This window comes from Ursus americanus, chromosome 2, assembly GCF_024610735.1.
Source record: "Ursus americanus isolate L20-20 chromosome 2, mUrsAme1.1.p, whole genome shotgun sequence".
Classification (NCBI taxonomy): domain Eukaryota; kingdom Metazoa; phylum Chordata; class Mammalia; order Carnivora; family Ursidae; genus Ursus; species Ursus americanus.
Window position 1 is genome coordinate 95,315,928 of NC_142128.1, and position 9,612 is coordinate 95,325,539.

Below are 9,612 nucleotides of genomic sequence, written 5' to 3' on the forward strand. Positions count from 1 at the left end.
ACCGTGTTCTGGGGTTAATCAGTGTGTTCCTAATTGAAATTATGAGTGGAGTAAGTGAGGAGAAACACATGTCACTTTTGGAAGTCTCCATTGTAAATTTACTGTGGCTGAATGCTAACTCCTTCTGGAAAAACCATCTTCATTTAGTTGCAGCGGGAACTGATATTAGTGCTAGTGTTCCTTCGAGAAAAATTTAGTTGACTAGGACCCGGCCTTTCCCGTTCTGCTCTTTTGGTATCTAAGCCTTCAACAGTGACCGGCCAGTCATCCTCAGGATGATGCGCTTTGTGCATCTGAGCTTCTTAAATTATGATGGAAGGGAGATATGTAGCACCAGAATGAGTTCTTTGTAAATAATTCAAATTTTTCACTTTCATTAACTTGGGTAGAGATGACTTTATCCACAAGCCCCAAGAGGAAACTGGGGTCTGGCTATTACATGGAGAATTCAACAATGGGTAAAAGTAAACTGATGCCTGGGGCCAAAAGTAGGAAATCCTGGGCTCATGGATCTTTACAGGCTGAAAGATCCTGCTCTGAAGACGTGCAGGGGAAAGGCCTGTCTTCGGGAATCTTCAGAGGGTTGAACACAGATAGATCTCCAGGTGATCAGTGCGGAGATGAACGTTTGCAGTCACAATAGCCAGTTCAAGCATTCTTTACAACCGAAGGAAAGAAAAGAAATCAGTAGACATTTAATGCCTTTGAAATCCAGGTAGGTTTACGCATAATAAAAACACATGCCAATTCCTTGACTTCCTGGCCTAATATGCCCCAGGTATGGTTGTGAAGCCTGATCCGAGCTACAGGAACAATGAACCAGAAAGCCTTGGTGTAATTGCAAAGTTTCTATAGGTCCCCTATTCTGAGTTAGTTCAGCAGCCAAGACTGATTTCTAAAATGTTGGGGGAAATGGGTTTTTGATTCCATTCTTTAGCTTCCAAATAAAGAGCAGATATCCTGGTTATTAGGGATCGCTGACCAGTACTTGGTTTATCTGCATCACCTCCTGTTAATTCCACAAACAAAAGGCTCAGAGAACTGCTCTTAGGTACCATAAGCATTTTCAATAGCAACAGACTTACTAGCTTCTGTTTATCGCAGGCTTCCCTAATCTCGTTATATGGCTTTTAGATCTTATTGGTCTGATAAATATATTTGGAGCACTCAGAATCTCAAATGACTGCTAGGATTCCTTCCCCACCCATCTGACTGTGGCTCATCTCACTCTTAATCATGCAGCCCCCCCCCCCCCCGCCCCCAACAACAGCAATGCTGTTTATGTACTTTGTCGATCTGAAGGCAATAATACTTGTAACCCAACCATGTGACTTTCCGTTTCTGGCAAGCCAAACAAATCACTGCATATTTCTGTACTTCCCTCTCCTTTTATCAGTGGTCAGGGGGTAATCATCCTGGCCTCCGACTTTGTTTTCATGGGTTCGGAGAGGACTGACATTCATGGAACATTGTGAACGAAGAAGAAAGCTGCTTATAAGTGCCTCGAATTACTATTTTCACATGTCTTAACTGTCATAACAAGAAGGAAAATCTTCACAATTGGGAAGGCTTTCTGAAAATTAGCCCCACTGCACCAAACCTTTGATCCTTTGGTCAAACTGTCAATCTCTTGAGAACTCAGCTTTCTTGTGAAATTTCCAGGCTGTTCCCAAAAACAATTGGTTGCATAAGATCTGAGAGCCAGACTCGCAAAGCTTCTCTCTGTGTTTTGGAAAGTTCCCTAAATAGGCCTAGGTAAGGATGGTACTACCGCGGGGACTGAGACCCCGAGACACCGGGAGTGGCCACCGCCCTGCCCTTATGCTGGCTTGCTTGTTTCTTTCTCTCACCATCGATTTTTCCCTCCTTCTACCCTTTTATCTGTACTTCCCACTCCTCTCCTTTGTTTCCTTCCCCCACAACACTTCCAGGCCTTGGGCCCGACTCTGACATCACCTGCTTTGCTTAAGCAGGTCAGCTGCTTGACCTAAGGATGGAGGATGTTTTCCCAGGTGACGAAAGCCCACGTGGGACCCCACACACCACACCTGCACTGAAGTTCTGGTTGCCAAGTGCTCCAAGGACGATTTTTTTCCCCAGTGTTTCTGAACTTTTGCTACAGGGCTTCAAGGAGCTAACACTTGGGTTAAAAATATGTAAGGTGTCGTACCAAATAACTGAAAACAAATAGTTGGTTTATGGTAAGACCTTGATTGTTGTCATTTTCTCAAGTGTAGACTAAAAAGTCTGATGTCTTTGTTTCGAGAGCAGGGTTGATTTGCTAAATTGGAGTAAATAGATATTGAAAATAAATTATAATTTACTTTGGTGTCTACTTCCTCTTGATTTAATGGTAAAAGACTTAAAATTATGCATGCTGTTCTGTGTACTTCTTATATCAGTTAATAAGCTTATGCTTGCCAGTTTTATATACAATGATGAGGTGTGTAAAACTGACTTTTCACAGTATTTTTCTGCACCGTTTCCTATCTATTTTATAAAGTCTTATTTAGATATTGGTCCTAATTGCATGTTCTTTATATTCTCACTGCCCTTGTCATTGCTGTAAAATATTTCACATATGACTTTACAAATGTGAGATCCTTATTCTAGCCCTTTTTGCAAAAGAGTATTTATTTCCATATGCAAAATGCCATTTTTAAGGAAAAATTATAAATTATAATAAAATCATAAATAATAATTATAAATATGCAAATGTTAATAATTATAATAAATAATAACAAATATAAAATGATATGCATTTTTATTTATTAAATATAAAATCAATAAGAAATATAAATAAATAATTATAAGTTTAGGAAAGGAAAAATAGATTGAGATACAAATTGAGATAAACAGGATTATTGGGACTTTTCATATACTAAAGGCTTTTGATGTAAGTCATAAACTGATTTCAAGGGACATTCTTAAGTGAGTGATATTGTCAATAATTTGTCATATGTCAATATATGTCAATAATTTATATTGTCAATATAAATTAACCTAGTATATTTTGTTTGGGAGGTTCCTGTGTATTTTCTTCTCTCATTTGTAAGTGATAGCCTGTGATATTTCCTAATTAACAGGACCTCCTACATGAGCGTAAATGAGGAACAGTTACTGGGACTGAGATTAATAACTTCAGTTATCTCATCAAATTTAAATAGATAATTTAAAAAGCATTTACTTTTCAAAAAGCAGAGAATATTTGGCAACAGAAATCAAATGAAGTTTTTATTGTAATCAAAATATAATTGGATCAGAATTCCTAAAGATTAAAACTTATCTAAAAACAAGCTCTTGCACTGTGCGCCTCCCTACTCCAAAAGTTTCAAAGAGGTGTCTATAGTTGCTCTGTGTCCTCCTACTGCACTGTCTCTTACTATTCTGGGGGGAGAAAATCCATGAACTACTCTAGGAACTATAGAAATCAGCTTGTTCAAATAGGTATACTCACTCTTTGCAAACACAGTCTTAAGGAAACCAATTTCCAGATACTCAACTTCCATATCTTCTCTTCCTAAAAGCAATCTGCCTACAGAGGTGTCCTCAATGATATCTTCCTAGGTCTTCTCTTTCCCACTTCCCTTTGTCCATAGCCTGTCTCCTACTCGGCAAAAGAAAGTACAGCTGTCCCCCATCCCTGTTGGTGCCACGCATTGTTCTCAGGTATAATCATCTCTGGGGTGTCAAAATAGAAACAATTTTAAATATTTGTGTCACCTCATTTGATCAAAACACCATAAACCTCCACCACCTGTCACACTAAGAAATGCAATTTTCGGGGCACTTGGGTGGCTCAGTCGTTAAGCATCTGCCTTTGGCTCAGGGCGTGATCCCGGCGTTCTGGGATCGAGCCCCACATCAGGCTCCTCTGCTGGGAGCCTGCTTCTTCCTCTCCCACTCCCCCTGCTTGTGTTCCCTCTCTTGCTGTCTCTCTCTCTGTCAAATAAATAAATAAAAATCTTTAAAAAAAAAAAAAGAAATGCGATTTTCATTTTTCCCAATACAATTTTTTAATACACACTAACTATAAAAGTGATAAGTTATATATATATTGGTTTTGATCATCTGCATATGAAAAATAACTGTAGTGATAATACAGAAAAAAATTTTGGCTCATTGAACTGTAGGGTTACAGAAATTTTATCTTCTCTTTCACCGAGCTAAGATTGTAGCAAAAGGGTTTTAAATTTAGACATGAAATTCTTGACTATGGAGATTATGGAAAAAATAATGAATGGAAAATTTTAAATTTTTGTTGCACAGGCATATGAAAGGGTGATCCAGGGGCACCTGAGTGGCTCAGTTGTGTAAAGTTAAGCGTCTGCCTTCAGCTCAGGTCATGATCTCAGGGTCCTGGAATCGAGCCCCTGCATTGGGCTCCTTGTTCAACAGGGAGCCTGCTTCTCCCTCTCTCTCTGCCCCTCTCCCGACGTGTGCATGCACTCCCTCTCGCTCCCAAAAAAATAAATGAAATCTTTAAAAAAAAAAAAAAGAAAGGGTAATCAATAAAAGATACTTAGATATAAAAATATGTTACATTGGTATAAAATTCTGAGGAAGAAGTAGGATGGAAATACAATTTTAAGGAGAGAAGAGAATGATAAAAAATGTCTAATTATTAAAGACATTTATATGCCTTTAAAAATAGATGACGGTATACACAATATTGGTATAGATATATTTAAAAAGTAGAGTAACAGTTTTGTCTTAAATTCAATTTAAATGTGCCAGGAACTGTATATTTTAAAACTATATAAATTTGTGATTCAACATTTTAATTTTAAACTTTTAAATGTGCAAAGAGAGCCATACTCAAAATTATCTTAAGAACCATAAGAGAAACAAAAAAAGTACATAATAAGGAGAATATGCCCTGTGAAACGTATATTCCTAACTGAAAGAAGACAGGGAGGGATAAGCACTAGGTGGCATTTTTTGTTCTTACAGGAAGTATGCCTGTCCTTTCTTCTCCTACCTGGAGGCTATCACTAAGAAAAAAAAAAAAAAAGAAGAAGAAGAAAGAAAAAAATCAAGGTAGACTATTTCCCTTCTGGTCTAAGTGGAGCTTACTTTATAAAAAGGCAAGAAAATACAAATGGATTCCATAGGCTGGCTAACTTAGGTCAAGACCTTCTAGTATTTCCAAGTGACTGGATTAACCTTGAGTTTCCTAAATGTTCAACCAAATGCCAGCAGCCAACAAAATACCACGCCAAACAGCAGGGTACTACATCTTATTTAAATGAAATCAGGTTAAAATATGCATCACAGAGAGACTTGAAAGAGAAAGAAAAACCATACAGAAAGTATTTGAAAGCGAACTCATGGAAGGAAAAGACTAAGACCCTACTATGACAGTACAAAGATCTGGGAGCTGATAAGATGTGTATGTTACCCAGAGATGTGTGTGTGTGTGTGTGCACACGCATGTGTGTGTGTTGGGGGTACTTTTTCCCTGCACTGCTACCTGTTTGCTATGGACTGAATCGTTGAGTTCCCCAAAATTCATATACTGAAGCCCTAATCCCCAGTGTGCTGTTATTTGGAGATGGGGTCTTTGGAAAGTAGGTCAGGAGGGTGGAGCCCTCACCCTGGGATTAGTGCCCTCATAAAAAGAGGGACAAGAGAGATGATCTTTCTCTCTCTTTCTCCCTCCCTCTCTCCGCCCCATGTAAGGATACAATGAGAAGGCAACCAACCATTCACAAGCCAGGAAGAGCGCTCTCAGCAGAACCCAACCATGTTGGCACCCTGATCTTAGACTTCCAGCCTCCAGATCTGTGAGAAATAAATTGTTGCTTGAGCCACCCAGCATATGGTATTTTGTTACAGCAGCCTGGACTGACTGAAACTGTCAACTCTGCAATGAAGCATGTCCCAAGTCTCAGTACCCTAGTCTGCCTGAGTTGTTCTTCCTGCCACACACTTTTTTCTCTCTCTCAGTAACATAAAACCAAGAACGAATTCTCTCAGAGTGTGTTTCTGAACCAAAACCATCACTAAGAACACCTAAAGCCTGAGAAGAGAACAGGGAGCAATGAAGATGAAAGAAAAAAATATAAAAAGAAAGGGATGCAAAGAAAAAACATGATGAAACCCAGGGAAAAGTGGGAAAAATCAAAATTAAAACCATGAGGGCATATTAACCAGTTTCAATGGAAAGGAATTTCTATCCTTAGTTGGATAGATATAAAGCAAATTAATTTTACCCTTCTTATTATTATTTTAACTCAGCCATTCAATACCCCCAAAAAATCACATTGGAAATGCCAGCTATTTAGTTTTCTGAATAAAGCACCGCGACAGAGTTATGGATAATGTCTGATTGCATTAGCTAATCGGAAGGGTTACCAACTAAATTTCAGCGAAGAACTAGTTTTGAGCAGACTTAGCTCTTCCTAGTGCTCTTGTAAAGATAATTGGAGCGAGTAAAACCCTATTCTTAGATTTCATCCCAGAGAAAGATTTACAGTGAAGTTAATGACCCTTAAGCTTCTAGGCGGCTCTTCAGCTTCATGGACTCTCTCAAAGGCCTGAGAGGCCACAGATGTTTTTGTAAATTTTCAAAAGTAAGATATTTTAGCCCCAATCAGTTAAGACCACTGTCTCTTTACATTCTCACTTTCCTGTCCATACGTTCCCATACACTCCATAATTATGGGGTTTGCCGTCATTTCCATGTGTACAAATGCTAGCTATGCTGGTGTAGAAATGACATCCAACCAACTCCTATGGCCACCTGTTCTTTCTGCCCACCGTCACTACACCAGGGTGCAGGACCAGGCGACATATTGAAATGGGAACATGTCTTGTGGTCACAGTGTTGGGAGTACATTAGAACTAGAAGAGAAGGAAGTGCAGAACCTATGAAGCCAGAAGCCAATCTGAAGAATGTTCTTCCAGTCATCAGCGGTGTAAACTCTCAGTTTCTCATCAATGATTTGCTCTTCATAAATGCCTCCTCAAGACAGACCTTCTTCCCCGTGTGGTTGTGACACATTGCACGTGATCGTTTCCATTTTGACGGGAAATGTGAGAAACAGAATGTTGGGATTATCACAATTCCTATTTCTATAGAGCAGAAACTGGAAGCGTTAGTAAAAACGGTGAGAGCGTCTGCATATGAAACCACAGTTGTATTCATCTAACCCAGAAGTGATAAGAACCAAATTTCAATCAACTGTCCTCTAAGGTCAGACTGAGATATCTTTCTATTCTCTCTGTAGAAAATATGATAAAAGTGTCCTAATGTGAAAAGGCAATCAAAAAATTTGCAGTCAAAAATACAGGAAGAGAACATAGTGATATGTCAGTCGGTCAATTAATAAAAATATTATGTCATTTCCCTGGATTTTGTGACATTTGTAGTATCCATCAAATATTTTATTTTGGGGAGTCTCTTTCTTCTTTCTAAATTCTTCAGTTTCTGCTTATGTCCCCAAATTGCTTCACTAAACCCCATTTGTTCTGCTCCTGAATCCATGCCTCATCAATGGACATAAATGATTCTGCCACCTCTTGTCTCTGTTCCAAGTGACATCAGGAGCTTTGCCTCCTGTGTATGAGGGGCAATTGCTCTGAGAATAGGTAAGAGTTATTAACATGCATTTCTTTTTCTTCAACAGAGTTAAACAAGGGCTCACTCTCTGGATTTCCAGATGCACTTAAAATGAAATAATAATGTTGGGCCAGTCTTGCCCTGCTTTAAATTAATCACTCCAGGAAGAGACATTAAAGCTTTCAGACCACCAGTGTGCATAAATGCTTTAGTGCCCCAGACCATACACCCTCTCTTGATTATTCAGGACACAAGGAAAGGTAAGCTCAGTAAACGAGGCTTTTTTATGATCCATTTAAATAATCTGAAAAGGAAATTAATACTCTTATTACTTTTTATAAGTGAAAAACTTCCTTAAAAATCTGTAAGAGCTCTTTATGTTACAGTGGTTAGGACTGCCCAAACCAAAACATGGATCCAGAGAAATAATGGAAGCTTGGGGAAAGGATGCAAGGCCACACAAATCAAAATGGAATAAACAAGAGAGGCTGGAAAGTAACTTAGGGCTAAAAAATAAAACAGAATAAAAAATCACATCTAACAGAGCCAAGAAAATTCACTTGATTAGAAACCAGGTTGTAATTTAAAAATGAAATATTTCTTCGTCTTTTTGAATGATACGAATTTTTTGCTAGCACTATTGCACTTTGGAAGGGGAGCCTGAAGAAAATGTGGAAATAGTTTGTGGCTCTTGGCCACAACATTGGTACCTTCAGTACTTCTTATATGAGAAATAACCTATTAGTCACTTTGCAAACACTCATCTCAAACTTTTTTTTTTTAATTGGATAGAAAAGAGAACTAAGGTTACTTTTCTGATGTCATCTTTTACTGTTTCTACCCCAATCAGTTCCAGCCATGCTGGCTTTTGCTCTGTTTTTAAATATATCTCAAACATCCAGTCTCAAAACCTTTGAATCAATTGTTCCCTCTGCCTGGGACACTCTCTGCTACATTCCACATGGCTCCCTCCTTTACTGCATTTAGATATCTGTCCCAATGTCATTTTCTTTGAGAGCCCCTACTCCATTATTCTTTGTCTCCTTACCCTGTTTTGTTTTTCTTCTGAGCATGTCACGGATTTTCCTTTCCCACTAAATTGTCCTCAAGAGCGTATAAACATTTGGAGATGGAACCTAATGATTGCTTAGCTGAAAAGGAACACAGAAATTATCTTTGCTCTACAACCGTGTCACACAAACGCTGGCTTCTAAACTGACACCTTGGGCGATCTGACATGAGAGATTTTCAAACAAATCTCACAACTTGATTTTAACTTGTTGTACCTTGTCAAATTCTTCTGTTAGCTGCACATTATCTCAATAACTTACTTCTTTTTACAGCAGCATTTACACCAACCAGTCAGGTTCCCAATAGGTACCAGTTGACATAGTCAAGCTAGGAAAACTCTAGGAATGTTAAGTAAGGGACTATTTACATGCATATTAATTTCTTAGGGCTGCTGTATAAGAGACTAGGTGGCTTCAACAGAAGAAATCTATCTCCTCACGGTTCGGGTGGTCAAGAGTCTCAGACGAAGATGTCAGCAGGGTTGTTGTTCCTTTTGAGGCCTGGGAAGGAGGATCTGTTCCTGCCTCCTCTCCTGGCTTCTGAGGGTTTCTGGCAAACTTTGACGTCCCTTGACTTGTACATGCATCACCCCCAATCTCTACCTTCACTTTTACATGGCATTCTCCTTGTGTGTATGTCTCTATGTCCAAGTTTCTTCTTCTTTTTTTTTCTTCCTAAAAACACAGTTATATTGGATTAGGGCCCACCCTGACAACTTTCATGGTAACTTGATCATCTACAAAGATCATGTTTTCAAATGAGGTCATGGTTATAGGCACTGAAAATTCGGACTGCATCATCTTTTAGGAGGACATGATTCAACCCATAAGACATAGTATAGATGGGGTGTGGGAGAATTGAAGCATGCAATGTAGTTGGGACAGAACCGATTATACCTCTGGGCCTCAAAAGATAAAGGAAGGACCCAGATACTAGAACAGGAAGGAGAGAGTTGTATATAGAAGCTGCCTCAAGAA